Genomic DNA, 21,700 nt, shown 5'->3' with positions numbered 1-21,700 from the left:
CTGTAATCATATGAAACTCCACGGTCCCTCCCTGCGAGACTGGGAAACAGATTAAACACTGAAGTGAGGGCCGAGGACGCCAATCACACGCATCACCTCAGTAATCCTCGTGTCTCCCGAGGTCTCGGCGGGAATAGTTGAAGAGGGGTTATCACCCAGAGGGTATAACCCCCCTTCTCGCCCTTGTTACTAGGGACCCCTCAGTAACCTCCAGGGTTCATCCTGTGAGGTCTGAGCAGTCCTAACAAGGCACTCTGACGCCCCCTAAAGAGCTCAGTGAATAAGATGAGAGAAAGAGGCCTCGTTGCCTTGGACACAAACAGTAGCCTGAGACCAATCAGACCTGATGGATCTCTTCCTCTGTAGACGGTCAACATGAGGGGAAAGGGAGGTGGTGTCATTGAGGAAGACACTTGGAGCTGGATTTAGCTTGTGAAGTTTAAGGGTTTCTTTTTTTAGAGTGTGAAAAGGAACCAGCATGCTTCTTTATTAAGTATTATCAAAGTATTTTGTTAGGGCTGGATCCAATAAAAAGTTCCATGTGAGTACTGGAGATATATAAAACATAATTTCCTTCTGTACTCCTAATACATCCACCATGAAAAGAAAACAGAAGAATAAAGACGCAATTGAGGCTCCAACGAGTATGTGGACACTTACTGTAAGTCAAAATTATAAATGCATGAATGTCTTCATATCACCAAATATCAAACTAAACGACATTTGCCTTAAAGAAAATTATGTAAGACAAAATATGTATTTTAGCACTTTCTAGACAACTTAGTTATTATGATGAACCACACCCGTGTTGTGAAGAAAACTGACTTCATACTAAAAGTAATGAAAAAGTAATTTAAAAGTAAAAGTGAAGAAGTTAGATAGTTGTTTGCAGATGCCAATTGGTTTGACATCACATTCAGACAAGTGTGATCTAGGTGTGTGAAATTCAATGTCCTTTCTTTTATTAGGATTTCAAGTGTTAGAACCAGTGTTGTATTTCAGCAGACTTTAACTGGTATAAATCATACTCTCACCTAAAGGGATTATTAGAAACACCATACTAATACTGTGTTTGACCCCTTTCACCTTCAGAACTGCCTTAATTCTATGTAGCATTGATTCAATAAGATGCTGGAAGCATTCTTTACAAATGTTGGCCCATATTGATAGGATAGCATCTTGCAGTTGTTGGAGATTTGTGGGATTCACATCCAGGGCACGAAGCTCCCATTCCACCACATCCCAAAGATGCTCTATCGGGTTGAGATCTGGTGACTGTGGGGGCCATTTTAGTACAGTGAACTCATTGTCATGTTCAAGAAGCCAATTTGAAATGATTCGAGCTTTGTGACATGATGCATTATCCTTCTGGAAGTAGCCATCAGAGGATGAGTACATGGTTGCCATAAAGGGATGGACATGGTAAGAAACAATGCTCAGGTGGGCCGTGGCATTTAAACGATGCCCAATTGTTACTAAGGGGCCTAAAGTGTGCTGAGAAAACATCCCCCACACCATTACACCACCACCACCAGCCTGCACAGTGGTAACAAGGCATGATGGATCCATGTTCTCATTCTGTTTACGCCAAATTCTGACTCTACCATCTGAATGTCTCAACAGAAATCGAGACTCATCAGACCAGACAGTCTTCAACTGTCCAATTTTGGTGAACTCTTGCAAATTGTAGCCTCTTTTTCCTACTTGCATTAATGAGAAATTGAACAGGTGTTCCTAATAATCCTTTAGGTGAGTGTATTTTTTCAATTCTGAAAATCTCTATCTACCCCTTAAGTAAAGCACTCTAAACATCTGAGTCAGTTGCATTGATTTTTTGCTTGCACTGATCAATAAGAGTGGTGCTGGAATTAGCTGTTATTCTGGCATCATGACTCTCCAACAGATACAGTTAAAAGGAAGGATAAACACTTCTGATGGGCTGTTTTCAAAAATATTGATTTCTGAACCTGCTACTCGTTCTGACTGTTTGAGCACAACCAAATCGCACGGCATATTGGTGAAACGAAAATTTGATGTAAAAGTCTCTGTGCTGTAGCCATGGACAGCATATCCACAATAATGATCATTGCAACATAATAAAATGCCTTCATACAAGCTCTAAAATCAACCCTAATATGCCCGCATTCCACTCTCAGTTGGAGCTGTCACTCTGCGTGGACATTGTCCCATACAAGAGCTGCTAATGTCCAGTCCACTCTGCTCCGTTTGTCTAACTCATGAATGGGAGCATAATGGCACTCCTGGTGGCTCCCGCCTTCCAAGAGCCGACCAGGGTCTGATTTGCCTCAGTTTGGGGCACCAATCTCAGGAACAAAAGTGGTCTAAAGGGAGGGGGTCTCCTTGTCGAGAGGTCCTCGGGTCAAGGCCTGAGCTAGCGCTAACAGGCTATTCCTCCACTTCAGGGTCCCGACTGGGAAGGAGACGGTGAAGTTCTGACAATAGGATGAAAGAGACCTTCTGAAGGCATTTGTCTTTAAGGAAGTGATGGCCATGAATGGTGACAGAGTCTGAATGAGTGCTTTCAAGGTGTGATGTACGCCTTGTTAGCAAGCATTGTGGGGGCAGCAGGGGGTAGAGTGGTGTGACAGTCCATTTATTCCCATGAGGAACTCATCCTTCAAGAAGGCAAGCAGCTCTTCAAAGATGTGCTATCAGAAACCTCCAATGTAATCATCAGCGTTCCCCTGGGGTGATCAATGAACCCTAGGGATGCCGTTGGTCTCCTGGAGGAGGAGGTGAATCAAACAGCAGTTTGCGTAATGTGGTGAGTTCCACGCTCTCTCTTCGGGATCCCAATGACTGATGGATGTTCTTTGTCATGAAAGAACATCCATCAGGATCCTTTCATTAACCTCTTAGGAGATGAGTGTTCTCTCTTTCTTTTGTTGTTGATGTCTTTCAGAGAATATAAGAGCTACTCATCTAATTGGTGTTGAGGCACAAAAACTGGCGAAAACTTCCATTGCATCTTTCACTTTTGTCCTTTTTTATAGTGTTAGACACACACGTACACTTTTGAAGCCTTCAGAGACAAATGGAAGTGTTTGTTCAATGTGGAAAGGATTAGTATGAATCAGACTTCTAGATTGTACAGTTCTATCAACTGGGAGATTCTTTTCAAGTGACCAACATTTGTAAGACATTGTGATTATGACAACAAGGTTAGCGGAGTCAAGTTAACTACTGTAAACATCTATATTCAAATCCTGGATTGCGATGCGTATATTCAGAGTTAAATATATATATATATATATATATATATATATATATATATATATATATATATATATATATATATATATATAAAATAGTGTCTTAATTAACTATATCCTTTTATATACATACAAATAAAATATTACAAATATTTTGCATTGAAAAATATATATTGTGTAACTTCAAAAACAAAAATAAATATTTATTAAAATGTAGAAAATGTCTTGTCTTTTCTTAGAATGCATATTGTCAAGATGTATTGTTTACTAGATTGTTGTTTATTTCACACATTTAAAAACATAAAATAAAGCTAAAATAAAAATAAAATATAAATATTAGATGGAAAAAAGCTAACTTAAACAAAAATGTGACATTATGTATTAGCAACTAGTTGAAATAAATAGTTTAAGCTAAAGTATTAAAATTACTTTTAATAAATATAATTAAAAATAAATATAAATAATATTAATAAATAATACTAAAATGACACTGGAACTAAAATGTAGCGAAAACGACATTTTCTAAGTTGAAATAATAATAATAACAGATAGATTTCTCATCCTGCCACAGTGCAGTCATTCTTTGTTCTCAAAGCATGCTAAATTATTTAGCAAGGAGACATCATCATAAATCTTTGCTATCGTAAGAGACGGTGTTAATTTGCAGAGGGAATAAGATATATGACTAAATGGATTTGAACCTCGCAAAGCTTTTGGCTGATCTAATATGTCAGCGCGTTAAGCATAGTCGAGGTTGCTGAGCCATCTGGAGAAATGAGCAAAGGCTTTAAGCAGATTTATTCTGGTCTGTTCTTTAAGATTATATCACTAACATATGCGTAGGAAACACTGGGAAGAAATGCCTTAGACTCATATATCATTTACTCATGTGTACCTTCTTAATGTGTTTCATACTTTAAAAAGTCAATGTAATGTAAATGTAGTCTGGGATGGGAAACAACCCTTTAAAGTTGAAGTGAATTTTCAATTTTAAAACACTTTCTCTTATCCTATATCAATGTACAGAGACAACTATATAGTAACTATAAAGGAAATGGGAGGTGTGTGTTTTTGGGAAACCTGTTTGAAAACCTTATTAAAAGCCTATTGTTATCGTGTTTTTCTGTGTATAAGTAAGGCTATTCAGAGCTATTTTCTAAGGATAAAAAACAATACTGCAACCAAATGATGTTTGTTTCCATTGAGGGAGGGGGGGGGGGTGATTGCGATTTCACTTTTTTCATTTTAAATAGTGCATAGGCCTATTTGAATAAATCTGGCAAGTTTTTATGACAGCCACCATTTAAATGTTTATATTTCATATAATCTTCTTATAAAAATAAATAAAAGTGTAATTTAAGTGTTTGTATAGCTACAAAACAGTTAATTATTACTTTCATATTAGGCTAATGATGCCTATAGGCTAAAACTAGACTCCCATAGTTTACAGCATTAGTTAAGAGATTTGATTTCCTTGAGAAAAATTGCCATTTATTGGAACTGATATCCAAAATAATCGATATTGAATCGAATCGTAATCGAATTGCAAGCTTGTGAATCGAAATTGAATTGAATTGTGAAATTTGTCTCAATACCCAGCCCTAGTAAGTAGGCCGAGACCTAATCATTTTAAATGTATTTGCATGTATAATTTCCAGCCCGTTCTCATCCTTTAGCGTCACATAAAACGCTATATGACAAAACGGCGCTATACTACGCACATGGCACCCTTTATCGTTAATAAAACACGCGAACCCAAGACGTCATAAATCCTTTAGCGTGAATATGACAGGCAGACCCTACCCCACACCTAAACTTAGCCCTCACAACGCGTGTTATATTAACGATAACGAGTGCCATGTGCGTAGTATAGCGCCGTTTTGTCATATAGCGTTCTATATGACGCTAAAGGATGAGAATGCATTGATAATTTCAGACGTAGCCTTGTGTTTTATTTTTATCAAATGCCAGCGCTGGCTTTATAGCCACTAGGCTACTAGCTATGCTATTTTGTGTCCACTATAAACTTGTACAAACATTTTGGACCTAAATTATTTTTTGATATGTGCTAATGTTTTAAATGTATTTTTCATGTATATTTACTTTATGGTGTTATTTTTCGATTTGATCAAGAAAGTAAACCAGTGCCAACGCTGTTTGTGTATATAGTAGCCAGTCAGGTCGATGCTATTTTGTGTAAGACAAACGTGTATAACGTATATAAAGTTAAAAAAAATATAGGCAAATTACCATTCAGAAACGTTTAGAAACGTAGAGTCGTGTGTGGTGAGGTTCTGCTTGCCTCTCTTCATCGCCGCTTTCTGGGTCTGATTCTGGCTCATACTGATACTGCAGTATCGACACCATTATGTACATTTGACATGAACAACACATACAACTTCAACCGTAAAGGTAATGGCCGTGAATTTTCCGGACAACGTGCACTACAGTTTAGCCAATCACAACACACCGACCCAAAATAACCAATCTGAGCCCAATGCCTGTTTCCGAGGGAGTGGTTTCATAGACTCAGTAAGTCAGTTCAAATGTAGTTCAAATGACAGAGGAGAAAGCGGCTTACAATAAAGGTGAAATTTATGAAAAATAAGACTTTTAAAAAAAGAAAAAACACGAATATATTTTATATTGCACCCCATAAACACAATTATGCAAAGAAAAAAAAAAAGCAGTAAACCACCCCCTTTAACGGTTATTGCAAGTGCATTTTTCCACCAACGTGGACAGAGCACTGTACTAAAATAATCTCGAAAGTGTACTACTTATTCAATGAACTTGCAACACAAAGAGATACAGACAGCGCCACCACCATACGACTCAAGTCATCAAGTCTAGTCATCTTCATTTATATAGCGCTTCCAAGGTGCCAGTTTTGATTTAAAAAAATAAAATAAATAATTCTAAAACATTGTTCACAACCAGTGTAGTTTCTGTCCCTATAACAAATCACTCTTATAAACCGATTCTTTTCAGTGAATTAAAACAGATTCACAATAATCGTTTTAAATGTTTGGATTATTGAAATTATCTCATCATTTGGCAATTAAATTGCATTAATTTAGTCAAGATTTTCCTTTCAGTTATTAAATTGTTAAAGGAACCATTAATGACCGAAAACAGTTTTGATCACTATTTCTGACTCATTCATGAACTCATTCATTCTCTGACTCTCTCATTCATTCTGACTCATTCACAGAACTCTGACTTTAGTTGGAATCATAAGAATAAAATAAAATGAAGTTCATCTGTACTGTTTATTTGCACTGAGCTGAAGACCCTTTATAATGAGACTGACTACCTTGTGAAGAACATAAAGGCAGAGCTTGCTTCAGATTTACCTAAAATGAAACATTCCAGTGGGGTTACCTCAGGTTTACTCAAAAAGAAACAACATATGTTAGCATAAGCCCCAACCCTAGTGTTTCCCTTTCTTTCCAAAGGAATCTAAAGGCAGTGTATGGTCTCTTCAAAATATCATAGTCATTTGAAGCGGGATGGTATATTCGTGTTTTATGAGGAGATTTACTTTATGAGTATGTAACATGTCTGAATAGCATGGTCTAGGAAAATGTTTGATCTTGAATGCTTTCAACTTTGTAGGATGAAGGAGATTGATGGCAGATTGGTTTTTTTTTTTCTTGAATGTAGCCTATACTGCAGTCTCACTATGCTTTAAATTTCCTTTTATGTATTTAAGTAGAGACCCATAAAGTACAGCAGTGGGTTGCTGTGGTGTAGAAACAACTTGAAAAGTGGGCTGGGACATTATAAACGTTTATAACATTATAGCTCCTTAATATTAATTATGGCCTAATCTATGCAGCCTAACATTGAATTATAGACGTTTATAATGTGTTGTGTATGCTAGGTCAAAGAGATGTGTTTAAGTCTATATTTAAACTGACACAGTGTGTCTGCTTCCCGGACAATATTACGAAGACTGTTCCAAAGTTTTGGATCTTCCGGCCGGAGTCGATTTTGATATTCTAGGTATTGTCAACTGGCAGGAATGTTTAGATCGCAATAGACGTGAAGGACTATAATGCTTTAAGAGCTCGCTCAAGTACTGCGGAGCTAAACCATTTAGTGCTTTATAAGTGATCAAAAATATTTTAAAATGTATACGATGCTTAATAGGCAGCCAATGCAGGGTTGACAGAACTGGGCTGATATGGTCATATTTCCTGGTTCTGGTAAGAAATCGAGCTGCTGCATTTTGGACCAGCTGGAGTTTAGTTATTAAAGGGAGGGTAGGTAATAGCGAGTTCAGACTGCACAATTTTAGCCACGATTTTGGCTCGCTGACAGGTTTCGAGAAATCGCAGACAAATGCCCGAAATCACAGGCAAATCGGTGCGCGAGTGACAATCACGCAGTGTGAATGAGCAAAGATGTGATCTGAGAGAATCGCAGATGAGTCGCCGATGCCCGTGAGATATCTGTACCTGTCGGCGATTCAAAATCCTGCTGTGTGAAAAGTGTTCTGACTGAAAACTACATCGCCGATTACTGACAGTCAATGAGAGAGCAAGATACAGAGCAGCGGGGAGTTCGGGGAGGAGTTATAGATCACAAATCAACATGGCATTGTTTCAGAAAAAGGCTTCTTCTATTTGGACCCAAGAAATCTCACGTGAGAACTCTGGTCTTGCACGTGTGATGTCGCGTTGTTTCCTTGTCACATCTCGCGTGTGTTTATTGTGAAACGTACATAGTTTGCACGCAGCGTGCTAGACAGAGTTGTCGGTGATTCTTTCTATTGTAAGGTCATGCAGTGTGAAACCTTCTGTCGCCGATCCATCGTGCAGTGTGAACACAGCAGTGACTGAATGGTGGCCAAGATAGTCATGCAGTGTGAAAAGAACAGCGACACGACTACTTTGAAAATCGTCCAGTCTGAACTTGGCATAAGTTTGAGAAACTATAGCAGAAAACTGATGGATTTTGAAAGTATCCAACAGAGAACCTCCCACCCCCTCCGTTCAGGGGTGGTAGCCATGGTAGCGAGGGAGAGTGACAGTCGCCCAGCCAATCATTGCATTCGTTCCAAATGGAAAGAGTATACTGTGTATTGCAGCCCTGAGAGGACTATCCCAACTCTCCTTTTCAGAGTACTTACATTTTAGATGTATTGGTATATAAAAACAGTTTAAGCAAATTTGGGGGAAAATGTGTTTTAGAAAAAAACTGCCTACCATACCTTTAAGTGTGCAGCCTTATAAAAATAAAAGCCTACAGGTCAATATACATTAAATATGTAGAAGAGATAATAGCACACAATAAAACCTGACCTTAGCTAATATGTCGAACTATATGAATAGGATGATCTTTACAACAGGACTGAATCAACAATGAACTGACTTCAGCTGAACAATCCTCCTTAAACGGTGAAAAAAAAAGTTTTTGGCAGATATGGCAAAGCATGTTATAGGCAGATATGGTCAGATACGACAGAGCTACTGCAACAAGCATCACTGCCACAGATATGGCTCACCGCAGATGAGAAGCTGCCTGCGTATCTCTTTAGCAAGTGACGTGCAAACTGCCACAAATGAAACTGAAAGTTTGCCGTTGCATCCTGAAGCTTAACTCAGTCATCTTCATTAAAAGTAGTGAGAATATATTATCAGTGATGATGATGCTCTCTCCTATTGTGGTCTTTGATCTTGAAATTGAAGATCGGATTTACATTTGATTTGCAGAGTAACATTGATGCGGCTAAAGCCCTATTCGGACAGGATTAGTTTTACAAGGGTAGATGAAGTAATGTATTTTTACCACAGGACGTCTGTAATAATAATGGCCAATCCGCACGGGATACTATCATATCTCAGTTATCATATATCAGTATCATATCTTGTGCGTATTATGTTGAGTCCTTATACCATGTGTGCAAACACATATAACCTATATTTATATACTTATAAAACAGTTTTATTATTTAAATTGTATTCATTAAATTCAGATTGGATTATGTTGGTAATAGGCACTTACCTAACGCTAAAAGACGTTCCATGCCTCTAACAATTGTTTTCGGCCTTCTTTTTGATCTAAATGGAGTGGAAAACACTTGAGTTTTGTCAAGTCAAGTCATTTTTATTTATATAGCACTTTTTACAATACAGATTGTTTCTAAACAGCTTTACAGTGATAACACGTAAATAATGCAACAACGTTTGTTTCTGCTGTACAACAGACCCAGAAGAAAATAGCGCCATAGTCCACAGACTTGTCCCACCGTACGTACATATTTACAGCGGCCCATTTCGCACGGGATTAGTATTACCTGAGGTAATTTTTTACAGAACGGTAAGTCACCGTGATCTTTACATTGTTTGTAATATTTACTGAGATGTCACATTCGGACGGGACTAAAATCAGTGAGAAGCTCTGCTAACTCTCCATGTTAAACTAATGAAACTAAACCATTTTGAAGAGTGCGCATGTGCGAACGTGCTCTACTATGTAAGAACGAGCCAAACATTCAGTCTGGTAATAAAGCAAAATACCTGAGAACAATTAGAAATAGTCCTCAGATGACATGTCTGTAATTTATATATAAAAAAAATCTGTCGTTAATTGGATCTCAAACAGTTTCTTTAAAAGTAGTTATTACTTCACGACGTGCGAAACCAACGTGGTTGAATGATACTTTGCGACAAAGGGTTTCGGGAAACAGTCGTGACTAGCTAGTTGATTTCTCCAACGATGCATCGTACTATGGCAGTGAAGCAGCGAACTATATAGTTGTACAACTATACAATGGCGTAATTCGCTCCATCACATAGTACGATGCATCGTTGGAGAAATCAACTAGCTAGTCATGACTGTTTCCCGAAACCCTTTGTCGCAAAGTATCATTCAACCACGTTGGTTTCGCACGTGGTGGAATAATAACTACTTTTAATGAAACTGTTTGAGATCCAATTAACGGTAGATTTTTTATATATGAATTACAGACATGTCATCTGAGGACTATTTCTAAATGTTCTCAGACTCAATATTTGGCTCGTTCTTACATAGCAGAGCACGTTCGCACATGCGCACTCTTCAAACACGTTACTTAAAATCTTTTGACAAACTAAAAGACGTAAATGACATTTGTATGTATTCTAAATAAAAGGCACCGGTTGTACTGAATGTCAGGTTGCTTATTTTGCTCAAGATAAGGATTTATTACGTTCAAATGTGTTGCAATATAGCAACGATGCCTCTAACCACAGGTCGGGAGCTGTCGTTCAAACCACACAACTTTGCGATGCTGTTTGCGAATGTTCGTTAGAACGATTGTTTCGGGAAACGCTGACTCGTTGAACTATGCTGATAACAACGGAATTTGCGACCATAGTTGGCTAACGATGCTTTCGGGAAACGCAGCCCTGGTTTGGTTGGTACTTGGCACCTTTGAAGTCTTTTTAAATTCTTCAGCCCTTCACTATAAAGTTCAACTAACATCATGTTCTCTTTAATCTACAAGCAGCTGATTCTTATTGGCTTGATGAGTTTCCCAGTGAGTAAGCATCTTTTCACAGCTTTGGCGGTCTGGATTAAACTAACCTAAAGAATGCTAGTGACCAAGTGTGTGAATGCAGATCCACAACTCTCCGGGTGTACTGAAGAAACTTGTCTAGACTGTAATTAGGTTCGATTTAAATAGCCTGTTTTATAGTTCTCTCTCAAGGAGGTGGCCATATGTTGCTGAGCTCAGAAATCTTGGCTTCCCATATTTGAGATGGGAGTGATGCAGAAGCATGCTGGTGTGTTATTCGCTTCTGCAAGACAACATTAGAGCCAACCAGAAGCATTTTTTCTCTGGCCAGGATAGGCCTGCTGGGTGGTGTGTTCTTTACATGTGGTCAAAATCTCAACTGTGTATCACACGAAATACGTTCTGAGGAAACTATTTTGCAAATCGTAATTACGTTACATGCCAACATATAAGCAGTGCTATTACGTTTGTCCTTAACGTAATACTATTGCAGTGCTATTACGTTTTTCCTGAACATAATACATCCAAGCAGGTTTCTTTACTATTTATGCATAATCGTGGCATTAAAATTTTGACTCTTTTGCATTCAACTGTCATATCAATTAAGTTTTCCTTCTAATTTATTAATATAATAGACCAACGTTACTCATAAATATATAAAAAGCATTTTCTCCAATAAAACACAACATACTGATACATTCACAAAAGACATACATTTTATTAGCTTGATGTAAACCAAATCCTAGAATCCATACGTTGTTTGCAAGAAACAGATCCAAATCCAGCATTTTATCCAGTGATCTTCATCTTCATTTCTCAGCAGCGACCGCAAACGTCAAATCTGGTGATTAATTCAAATTCAAATAATGCGCCTTCAAGAAGCGTTACGACATGTTTTACGGCAGTGATATCAAACGCTCATTGGCTCTCGCCTGCTTCGTCACAGATTGCGACATGCCGTGTTTCAGTCGGTGTAGTACATTCACATTTGAAATGGAGAAGAGCGCGCGCCTTCAGACAGAGAGCGAACCGAAATCAGATTAACATTTTGGATTAACTTTAATAACTTTAATTCTGATCTGTACCTCATACACAACTACTATAATACTGCCAGAGGACTGCGACTGCAACGCATCATCATGTGAACGACTTTTGGTAATGTTAATAATAATAAATAAATAAATAAATTATTGTGAAATGTATCTGTCTGTTATGTTTTTTTTTTTTTCTTAATTGTGTTACCTACGTTGTTTTAAGGAATGGTTATGGTTAGGTTTAGGGATAGGAGTGGGATTAGTGGCTCAAAATATATTTTAATGCTAAAACTCATTTAACTACACATCTCTGTCCATTACGTTTTATCCTTTTTATATTCTGTATAAAATAAATATGTTTTTGGGAGTAGGATTAAGGGGTCTTGTTACATTTATCTTTAAAAGTGAAAGTATACAGATATCGTTATGATATGAAACATATGTAAATAGTTAACGTTTTGTAGCTGTAAAAACGTAATAAGGTTACGTTTAAATGTTGCAAATACGTCCATATTATACGTTTTAGCATCTATCCAAACGTACAAAAACGTACGTTACATATCTTTGAATATAACGTATTAAATCTACGTATTAACAATGAGACATATTACGTTAAGGACCAACGTAATAGCACTGCTTATATGTTGGCATGTAACGTAATTGCGATTTGCAAAATAGTTTCCTCAGAACGTATTTCGTGTGATACAGGGTTGCAAAATCTGGAGAACGAAAGATTGGAACAGCTCTGGCTCATTTCTAGAGATGTAGAAGTGAGCGATAAATGGCCTAAATCAAGCTGAAAGATCCTCTTGGACCACTTATTATGCATCAATGAAGCGCCATATCAGTTGGCGTTGTGTGTGGCCAGAGTACCGGCAACATGTGAGAAAGGCCGATACTCAAGAAAAAGCAATGGTACACTAAAGATTAAAATTTAGACTTGGTGCGTACCGGCCCACTTCGAGCAATAAACAAAGTACATTGGGACTATTTTTATGGAATTTAGATATTAGACATCTCCATGGTCTGTCTTTAGCATTCATCCAAGAATGGAATGAAAACAACTTTTTTTTTTAATCTTATTGTCAATCTGTTTCAAGAATAACTGACGCTAGTGATGCTACTAATTACAATTTCCAGTAGCATGACAGAAACTAAGCTATTTTGAAATCAGAATTGAATGTACACAACACAGAGCTTTACAGGCAATTAAATGTTCTAAATTATCATTTAGATCATTTAGGAAGTCATTTTTCTGCACTGTAAAAAATGATTTTACAAAGTTGTAAATGATACAAATATTCTTTACAAGAATCAACCAAAGTCTTTACAACAAATTTTTCAAGAAAGAAATCTTTTTGCATTCAAATGTCACGTTTAATTCAATGTGTTGCCATTTCTTTTGTAATATGTTAAATTTACCATTTTTAATGAAAATTATTTCAAAGTAAATTCTACACCAATTTCTTTTTTTTTTAATATGAATCAGTTCATTCAGATGGTCCATTTAAATTAAATGATTAAAAAAATATCTTAAAAAGCTTATATAAAATTAGGTTCGAAAAACGGTACTAGTACCAAATGTGTGTACTAGTTAATCTCAAAACAATTAACACCGCAAACTAAACACACGTTGGCCAAACAGTTACATTTTACTGCATAATGAAGCACTACATTTTATTCAATTTATTTTATTTAACAACAAAACTATGTGTGTTCTCTTTTGATTTGATAGCAAATTCACCTGTAGGCACACAAATACATGAATGAAAACACGTTTTCGTGTTCTTTAATGGTGTTTTTCAAAGTTCTTTAATGTCTAGTTAAGTTGTAACGATGAATTTTCACCCAAATATAAATAAATGTACTGCAATTGAGTCAATGAACTTTATACAGTATATCTTGCCTCTCATTTACATCTGGTCAGAGAATTTCATCAACATGATAGCATATATTTTTCATGAGTCATGAAGAAAAAAAAGCTGTGAATGCTACTGTAAAAAAACAATCATGATTTTAACGGTAAAATACTACAGTAAAAATGCTTCAGTGCAAAACTGTTAATTGATTAACAGAAATATACGGTAAATAACTGTGATATAATTTTACTGTGAAATACCAATAAATTTACAGTTTTTAAAAGTAAAAAAGAACTCATCGTATAATTTACAGTGAAACGTAAATTGACATTCCCACAATTCCCTGTGTGACGCTTCACATTTTATGTATTTTTGTTGAAATAACGATGGTTCCTCATTATTTTCTGTTTTTTTTTTCTAATCAGTTATGAACATTAAGGTTTCATGTTACATTTAATGTTGTTAAATTCATGTTTATTGTATTTTTTTAATTTCGTGTGTTACCATGATGGTGTTTAATGTTTGTGTGAGTGACACTGTCCAGCTTCTTTGTATATATTAACCTTCTAATGGAAGAAAACTAGTGATGAGCTTTGATTGCTCATATAACTTTCATCACTGCTGTGATGATTGTTGGTTGTCAGTGTATTACAATAGTACAAAACAGATATCAGTTTATCAATAGGTTGGTAAATCAATCATTTTATCAGAAAATGAAATACGGTTTATTACTGTAAATTTTAAGTCATTAAAACAATTAATGTTCCTAGCGTGTTTTTAATGGTAAAGCTCTGGCAACCCCAGCTGCCATTTTTTTACAGTAAAATATTACGGTTTTATTTTTTACAGAACTTCTTTCTCCACAGGATTCTACCATCGCCATACTTTACAAGCCATACTTTTCATCTCCAAGAGGATAATATCCTGGAAGGAAAACCATCCTGAAATGTGGATGATGCTCAAACCACTCTTGCACCATGCTGAATGGTGAATTTGGAAATTGTCCCAAACGTTCAATTTACTCCAGATCACCATGCGGAAAGTGGATTTCATGGGACGTACAGGGACATTTTACATTTAATTTGAAACCTGTCTGTGTAGCCTATCCTTCTATCCCTCCTCTTACACCTTCTCTTCCCATCTGTCCATGTCTTCTTACATTTTCTTCTCTAGCTCTTTCCACTTATACCATTCCACTCTACCATCTTTTCTCCCTCTACTACTCTTTTACATCCTCAGCTCTTCTTGTTTTGCCTAAATCCTCAACTCTTTTTACTCGATCTTCTTTTTCGCTTGGAAAAATGCTACCAGCGATAAAATGGTAAAAATGCTGGTAAAAATGCTGGTTAGCAGAACCTTTCCTTACAGTAAATAACTGTAATAGATCTAATAGTACATTTCATGTAATATTACAGTAAAATACCGTTAAATTTACAGTGAAAAAACGTAAATTGACATTCCCACAATTCCCTGTGCGACACTTCGCAGTTGATGTATTTTTGTTGAAATAACTGTTTCTTCATAGTTTGATAAGTCTTTTTCTAATCAGTTATGTACATTAGGGTTTTATGTGACATGTTGTTAAATGTTTATTGCCTTTTTTAATATTTCATGTGTGTTGCCATGATAGTGTCGAATGTTTGTATGAATGACACTGTTCAGCTTCTATGTATTAATTTTAGATTTTTATTTTTTTGTAGAAGAGCTGCATGTGATGAGCTTTGGTTTATCATGTGACTCATCACTGCTGTGATTGTTGGTTGTCAGCGGTACAAAGCAGATATTAATACTTCAACTGGTCGATAATTTAACATTAGAAAAACTGTAATTTATTTGTACATTAGTGCTCCATATTTACTTGCACTAATGAGATTGTTAAATTAACATGGTTAATGAATCAATACCAAAGTCCCTACTGTACTATGGCAGAGGTGTTCCCTTCACTTCACATGAAATTAGCTTTTAAATGTCAAAGGCATGTTTTAACAATTAGCCTGTTAATAATTAGGAAACAGATGGGCTCATTAAAACCAGACACATGATGAAGTTAACCAACGTAGACAGGAAAGAGAACTTTGGGCTATGACGTAGCCTATAGTAAACCATGACTCAACTTGCAAATAGCACTTTAAAGGAAAAATATATACCTCGAAACTTAAATGACTTTGACTTTTGTTCACTGACTCCCACAGATCTACTCCAAGTAATACAGGATTTAGAGTTAGTGAAAGTTCAGTTGGACTCTTCCTAAAGCCCACGGAGCTGTTGTTAGCATGCTAACCAACCTCTGCCTTAAAGCTCAAGGATCAAAATGGCATCAATGAAGTGAACAAACTTGAGCAAGATTGACCATTGGCACATTCAATCATTACAGCTCCTAGTAGTTCACTTTTTGAAAAAAAAACTTTTGCTGATAATTTACCCACTCCCATGTCATCCAAGATATCCATGTCATTCTTTCTTCAGTCGAAAAGAAATTAAGGATTTTGATGAAAACTTTCTAGGATTTTTCTCCATATAATGGACTTTACAGAGTCCAAAAGACAGTTTCAGTGCAAACTGCAAACTGTTCAAAGGGCTTTAAACGATTCCAGACGATGAATAAAGGTCTTATCAAGCGAAACGATCGTTCATGTAAAAAAGTTTTATAAGCTCAAATGGCCGCCTTGCTCTGTTCTGTGATGCACGTTCGTGACTCTCCTGCTCTAACTCGTTCATCAAAATGAACAAATCTTTTCCCGAGTCAATTCGTTCATTTCATTCGTTGAATGAACCAAATGACACGAAAAAAAGATTCTAAAAATTCTAAAAGATTCATTTCTAACCCTGGACCTTGAACCGTTTGGTTACCAGTAAATTGCATTATATGGAGAAAATCCTGGAATGTTTTCATCAAAAACCTTAATTTCTTTTCGACTGAAGAAAGAATGACATGGATATCTTGGATCACATGGAGGTGAGTAAATTATCAGCAATTTTTTTTTTTTTTTAAAGTGAACTACTACTTTAATCCAAATCAACAATGAACATTTCAATAGTGTAGAATCGAGCTATGCATTCCCATTAAGGCAGTAAATGGAAGAATTACCAATAGAAGGGGATGATTAACCAAATACCTCCAAAAAGCTCATAACTATAGCATATTAAAACTGACGTACAGACTTAAAGTAATTATGGCTACTGAAATATAACTTATGGGTTTAAATGCATTTATTGGACGAATAAAGTAGCATAAACACATGCAGTTCAGATCGGCTGTTCCTTGACACATGATTATTTCCATCCACCGCTTCTGTAGTAATTAGAGATGACTTTAACCTACTGAATAGACACCCTGGTGTCCACTAATGAAAACAAAGTCTTTTGTTATGGGAGAGTAACAGCATAACTAATTGAATTTCCCCTGGTACCACTCCAACAAATGACCATGTCACAGCCCTCTCGGAGAAAATTTGGCAAGCTCAAGATGTGCTTTAATTGAGGTGGACGGAGGAACAATTACAGTAGTCTTATTCCCAAACAAACTCATGATCTTCTCTGAGCTGAGGGAGACCTTTCACTGATGGGGTCACAGGGGCAAATAGTTGAAGTATAAGAGAGTTGTGTAAGAGAAAACCCAGTTTTTGCAGATTCCATGTCTACATAACCACAAATTCTCAAAATTTCTTGGCTTTTGCCACATAGCGAGCTGACAGTCTTTGATTTAATAGCGTATTTTGGTTTATTACCATGCATTTACAAACTTTTAAAGGTCACACAATTTACAGGTTGCAATGTGTGTTGATAATAGGCTTTTTTACTATCTGACAATGAGCATTGATGGGGGGTGATTAGCAAAGGTGAAAGGCCATCTAATTAACAACTATTACTTAGACAAGTGGTGAACATTTTCGTCTTTACTTCTACCGCATTGATGTCAAATCGATCATTGAACATTAATCTATTTTATTGATGTAGTTTGGAATCATAAAAATGTAGATTTTTTTATAAGGCAATTTAGACGGCTGTTTTAAGACTGTCAAGAATGTAAAACTTAAGATTATCAGACATCAGATTTAAAATAATTTAATGCATCAACTTTCAACATTAAGTCATGTCCTTAATCATTGCTATAAAATAAATTATTGTAAAAGCAGAAACCATTCTGGATAGACAACCAACCGTTTAATTAGGCTATTTTTTAAATGTCAAACAAATTGAGCTTCTCAGAAAACTGCAGGCTGATGCAGTTCTCTATCAAATTAACATAAATCAATCAAGCCTCTGATAAAAACGCATGTAAACAAACTAAAGAAATTTTACAAGCAGGCTTCATTCAAATCTATGACCTATTTACTAGTCTACCGTCTCTGCGCCTCATTAAAGACATTACTTAAGGGCTACCCCGGACTTCTTCAGGGTCAAAGGTCATAATTAAATTAGCCGCTTGGCTTTATCTTCCACTTCAACAAGAAAATGTAATTAGTCTTTTATGTATTTTTGAAAAAAAAAAAATTCAAATAGTGAGTGCTGTCAATTTTAAACCAGATTATCTTGTTAAATTTATGCTTCTTGCATTAAAGTCCAGTCCAAAAGCGTGGTGATGTAGCCTTTATATGTAAATATGTGGCAATGCATTAAGTAACTTCATTCACATACTGAATTACTTCCAGTAAATACATTTGATGTTAAGCAAGTGCTTTCTTTTGGATGTCTGTCAGAAAAATTAGAATCGCACAGTGCATATGTTGACAGTTCACAAATGCAATTATATTTCATGTGAGGCACATATGCACAATGCACATACATTTATGTGAGCCCACTGAGGCGGCAGAAGTTCAAGGTCACGGCCCATGAAGCCAGTCAGATGGAAGTGAGACGTAGGGTGTTTGAAACAATTATTTAATACAATGCACTTATTACGGTATGTACTGTACATACATTGTATTTTATATGTACATATACAGTAATCTGTGGTCAGTAGTAATTAGGGTTTTTTTTGTTTTGTTGGTCATAACATTTAAGTCAATTACATAAAACATAGACTTGTCTAATTTAAAATCGAAAAGTGAAACTGCTAGTTAGTCAGACTAGGTTTTAGACATAGTTGGTATGCAACTGACCACTGCAATTAATTTCTCTATGTGTGTCCAATTACATTGTTGATCACACCCCTACTGTTGTACCCACACTTAAATCTTCTCGCACCATCAAACCTGTCCCTAACTACGGAGACCCCACCTCAAAAGTGTTTAGCAATATATTATGAGTAAAGTAATAGATTAAACCAAACTATTTTTTAAAATATTAGTAGTTAAAGAAAGTTATAAGTTAATTATGAAGTTAAATATAAACCTATAACTGAATAACATAATATAATATAATATAATATAATTAGGGCTGTCAAACGATTAATCGCCTCCAAAATAAATATATAATATATATATATATATATATATATATATATATATATATATATATATATATATATATAAATACACACATATGCTTGTATATATTTAAGAAACATTTTTATGTATATACTGTATATAGAATTATATACAATTTATATTACATATAAATATAAATATTTTATATATAAATAATATTTTTTTCTTAAATTTACATGCATGTGTGTGTATTTATATACAGTATATAAAAAATAATTATACACAGTGCACCCACGTGTATTATGTAAACACAAACTTTTATTTTGGATGCGATTAATCACGATTAATCGCATCCCAAATAAAAGTTTGTGTTTACATAATATATGTGGATGCCTTGTGTATAATATATATATATATATATATATATATATATATATATATATATATATATATACAGTATATACATAAATAAATACACATACATGCTTGTATATATTGTGTATATATTTAAGAAACATTTTCATGTATATACTGTAAATAGATTTATATATAATTTATATTACATATAATATAAATATTTTATATAAATAATATGTGTGTGTGTTTATATATATATATATATATATATATATATATATATATATATATATATATACAAAATAATTATACACAGTGCACCCACATATATTATGTAAACAACTTTTATTTTGGATGCGATTAATCGCGATTAATCGTTTGACAGCCCTAAATATTATATAATATAATATAATGTAATATAATGCAATGTAATGTAATATAAAAGAACAGTCTGAAAACTCAATTTAGAAAAAAAATTATAAATAATATATGAAATAGTTATGACTGCGCACATTTTTGCAGCTCACTAACCTGAAATGTGAATTTTGTGACACACAATATTATGCTTAGCTGGAATTGTTTTCATCAATAAACTCCCAAAGAGAAATTTATAGTTGCAGCATTTTCATGGTGCACATTCTGCTGTTTTTCTCTATATTTCACAGACATCCATCAAACCAATTGTCAGTTTTGCAAGATATCTAAAATTACAATTTCTTCCAGAAGGATCCCAAATGATTATGACACAAAGATGAATCTACACTAATTTATCTGTTTCCCAACCCAACACTTCTGTTTAAAAAAACAATGACAGTCAACCTCTACGAGGAGCTCTAAGAGTTATGACTTTTCTCAAGTGTATGCTGACAATGTTGCACTAAAGCAATTATGAATGTTGTTGCATAAGGCCACAGGGGAGGGTTTGAAGATATACATTCATTAGATAAGACAAGGACCTAACGTGCCGGCTCCTCAGGCGACATTCCCAAAACTCTCTCTCCACTTGTTCCCTCCGTCTGCTAGGTGCTCTTTATAATGTAAGAGGTTTGTTACACAATCATGTCATATCACACGCGAACCCATTTACGACTTCTGTTCTCCCTTCCAGTGGGAAGTGCGGGTCATGGTGAAGAGAGAAATAAAGAGAGGGAAAATAATGTGACTAATAGCCTTAAAAAAATGAATCCTGGAATGCAATAGATGACTACCAGAGTAATATAAAGCAACTCTGAAGGCTGCTGTATCAAAATAATTTGTTGTATACAACATACAACAACCAATTCTGGTCCTCGAATTTGATTAGTTGTGGGCATTTTTTAATGACTCCACTATACTGGTAGGGGGGGGACAAAGGTCTGTCAAAGTAATTGATTCATTGAATCATTCAAATGATTTGTCAATGTTAATTCACCAAGGAACAAAACAAATTGCTGTTTAGTGAGTCATTGAATGATTTACTCAACCAATTCGTTCAAAAAAACTGAATCGTTTAGGAACTGAACACCACTACAGTGTAAAACAAGCATTATTATTTCTAAAATGAAAGTTAGTCAGCATGAACTTATTGTTTATTGAAATATAAACGCAATATCAAATGCAAGTGTATTGCTCAATCATCACTGCACAGCTGTTCAGCTCCAGCTGGCTGTAAAATCTTTAGCTTATTTTTATTTATTTATTTATTTTTTTATTAAACATCTTATTTTACGACACACGTGATTGCAGACAATGTTGAATTTCAGCTCTGTAAGGAGCTTCTTCTTTTTTTTATCTTGACCTGACTTGCTTTCTAAGTTGTTGAGCAATTTGTCTAGTTTTAAAGCAATTAAATCCTTAGTGTACCACATGGCGAAACTCATACTTATGGGATCAACAAGGCATCAATTTATAACTTTTTGTATCAAAGATCAAGTAAAAAGTATTTAGAAATCATGCTATTATATATTTAGTTTGCTTTTGCCCAATCTTTTAGTGAAGCAAATCCTAAATATGCATGGATACCTTATTCATGGCTGTGTGGAAAGATGATCCTGCAGCTGTTTTTACTAACACATCCTGTTGTGTCAGCAATGTTTCCCTCTCTCGGAGTGTGTGTAGAAGAACAGAAATAGGCCAAACATCACTGATACAACACAGGCCCAAAGATGACAGGGAGATAAACCTGTGTAATATACAAAGACAAAGATATAATCAGACACATGTACAAACACACACAAACATGTGCAAAATAATATTTTGTTTTGTTGTTTAACATGCATGCACAAGGGGACAAAAAGTAAATGTAGCTGGACACTTATTTCACACTTTAAGTATGTCATTATTGTATAACAAAATATCAAAC

At 35.3% G+C, this 21,700-nt stretch overlaps 1 protein-coding gene across 1 annotated transcript in view; it reads right to left on the bottom strand.

Moving 5' to 3' along the window:
• Window positions 1-21,700, bottom strand: part of LOC120476019 (progressive ankylosis protein homolog) — a 230,056-nt gene that overhangs the window by 179,259 nt on the left and 29,097 nt on the right. Inside the window, exon 2 of the mRNA XM_089125925.1 lies at window positions 21,361-21,520. The gene's annotated coding sequence lies outside the window, so the exon portion shown is untranslated. The remainder of the gene's footprint in view (window positions 1-21,360; window positions 21,521-21,700) is intronic.

Source organism: Pimephales promelas, chromosome 22 (genome assembly GCF_988280905.1).
Source record: "Pimephales promelas chromosome 22, fPimPro1.hap1.1, whole genome shotgun sequence".
In the NCBI taxonomy this organism is placed as follows: domain Eukaryota; kingdom Metazoa; phylum Chordata; class Actinopteri; order Cypriniformes; family Leuciscidae; genus Pimephales; species Pimephales promelas.
The sequence above is the reverse complement of the archived record's forward strand: the minus strand, read 5'-3'. Positions and strand labels throughout refer to the sequence as shown.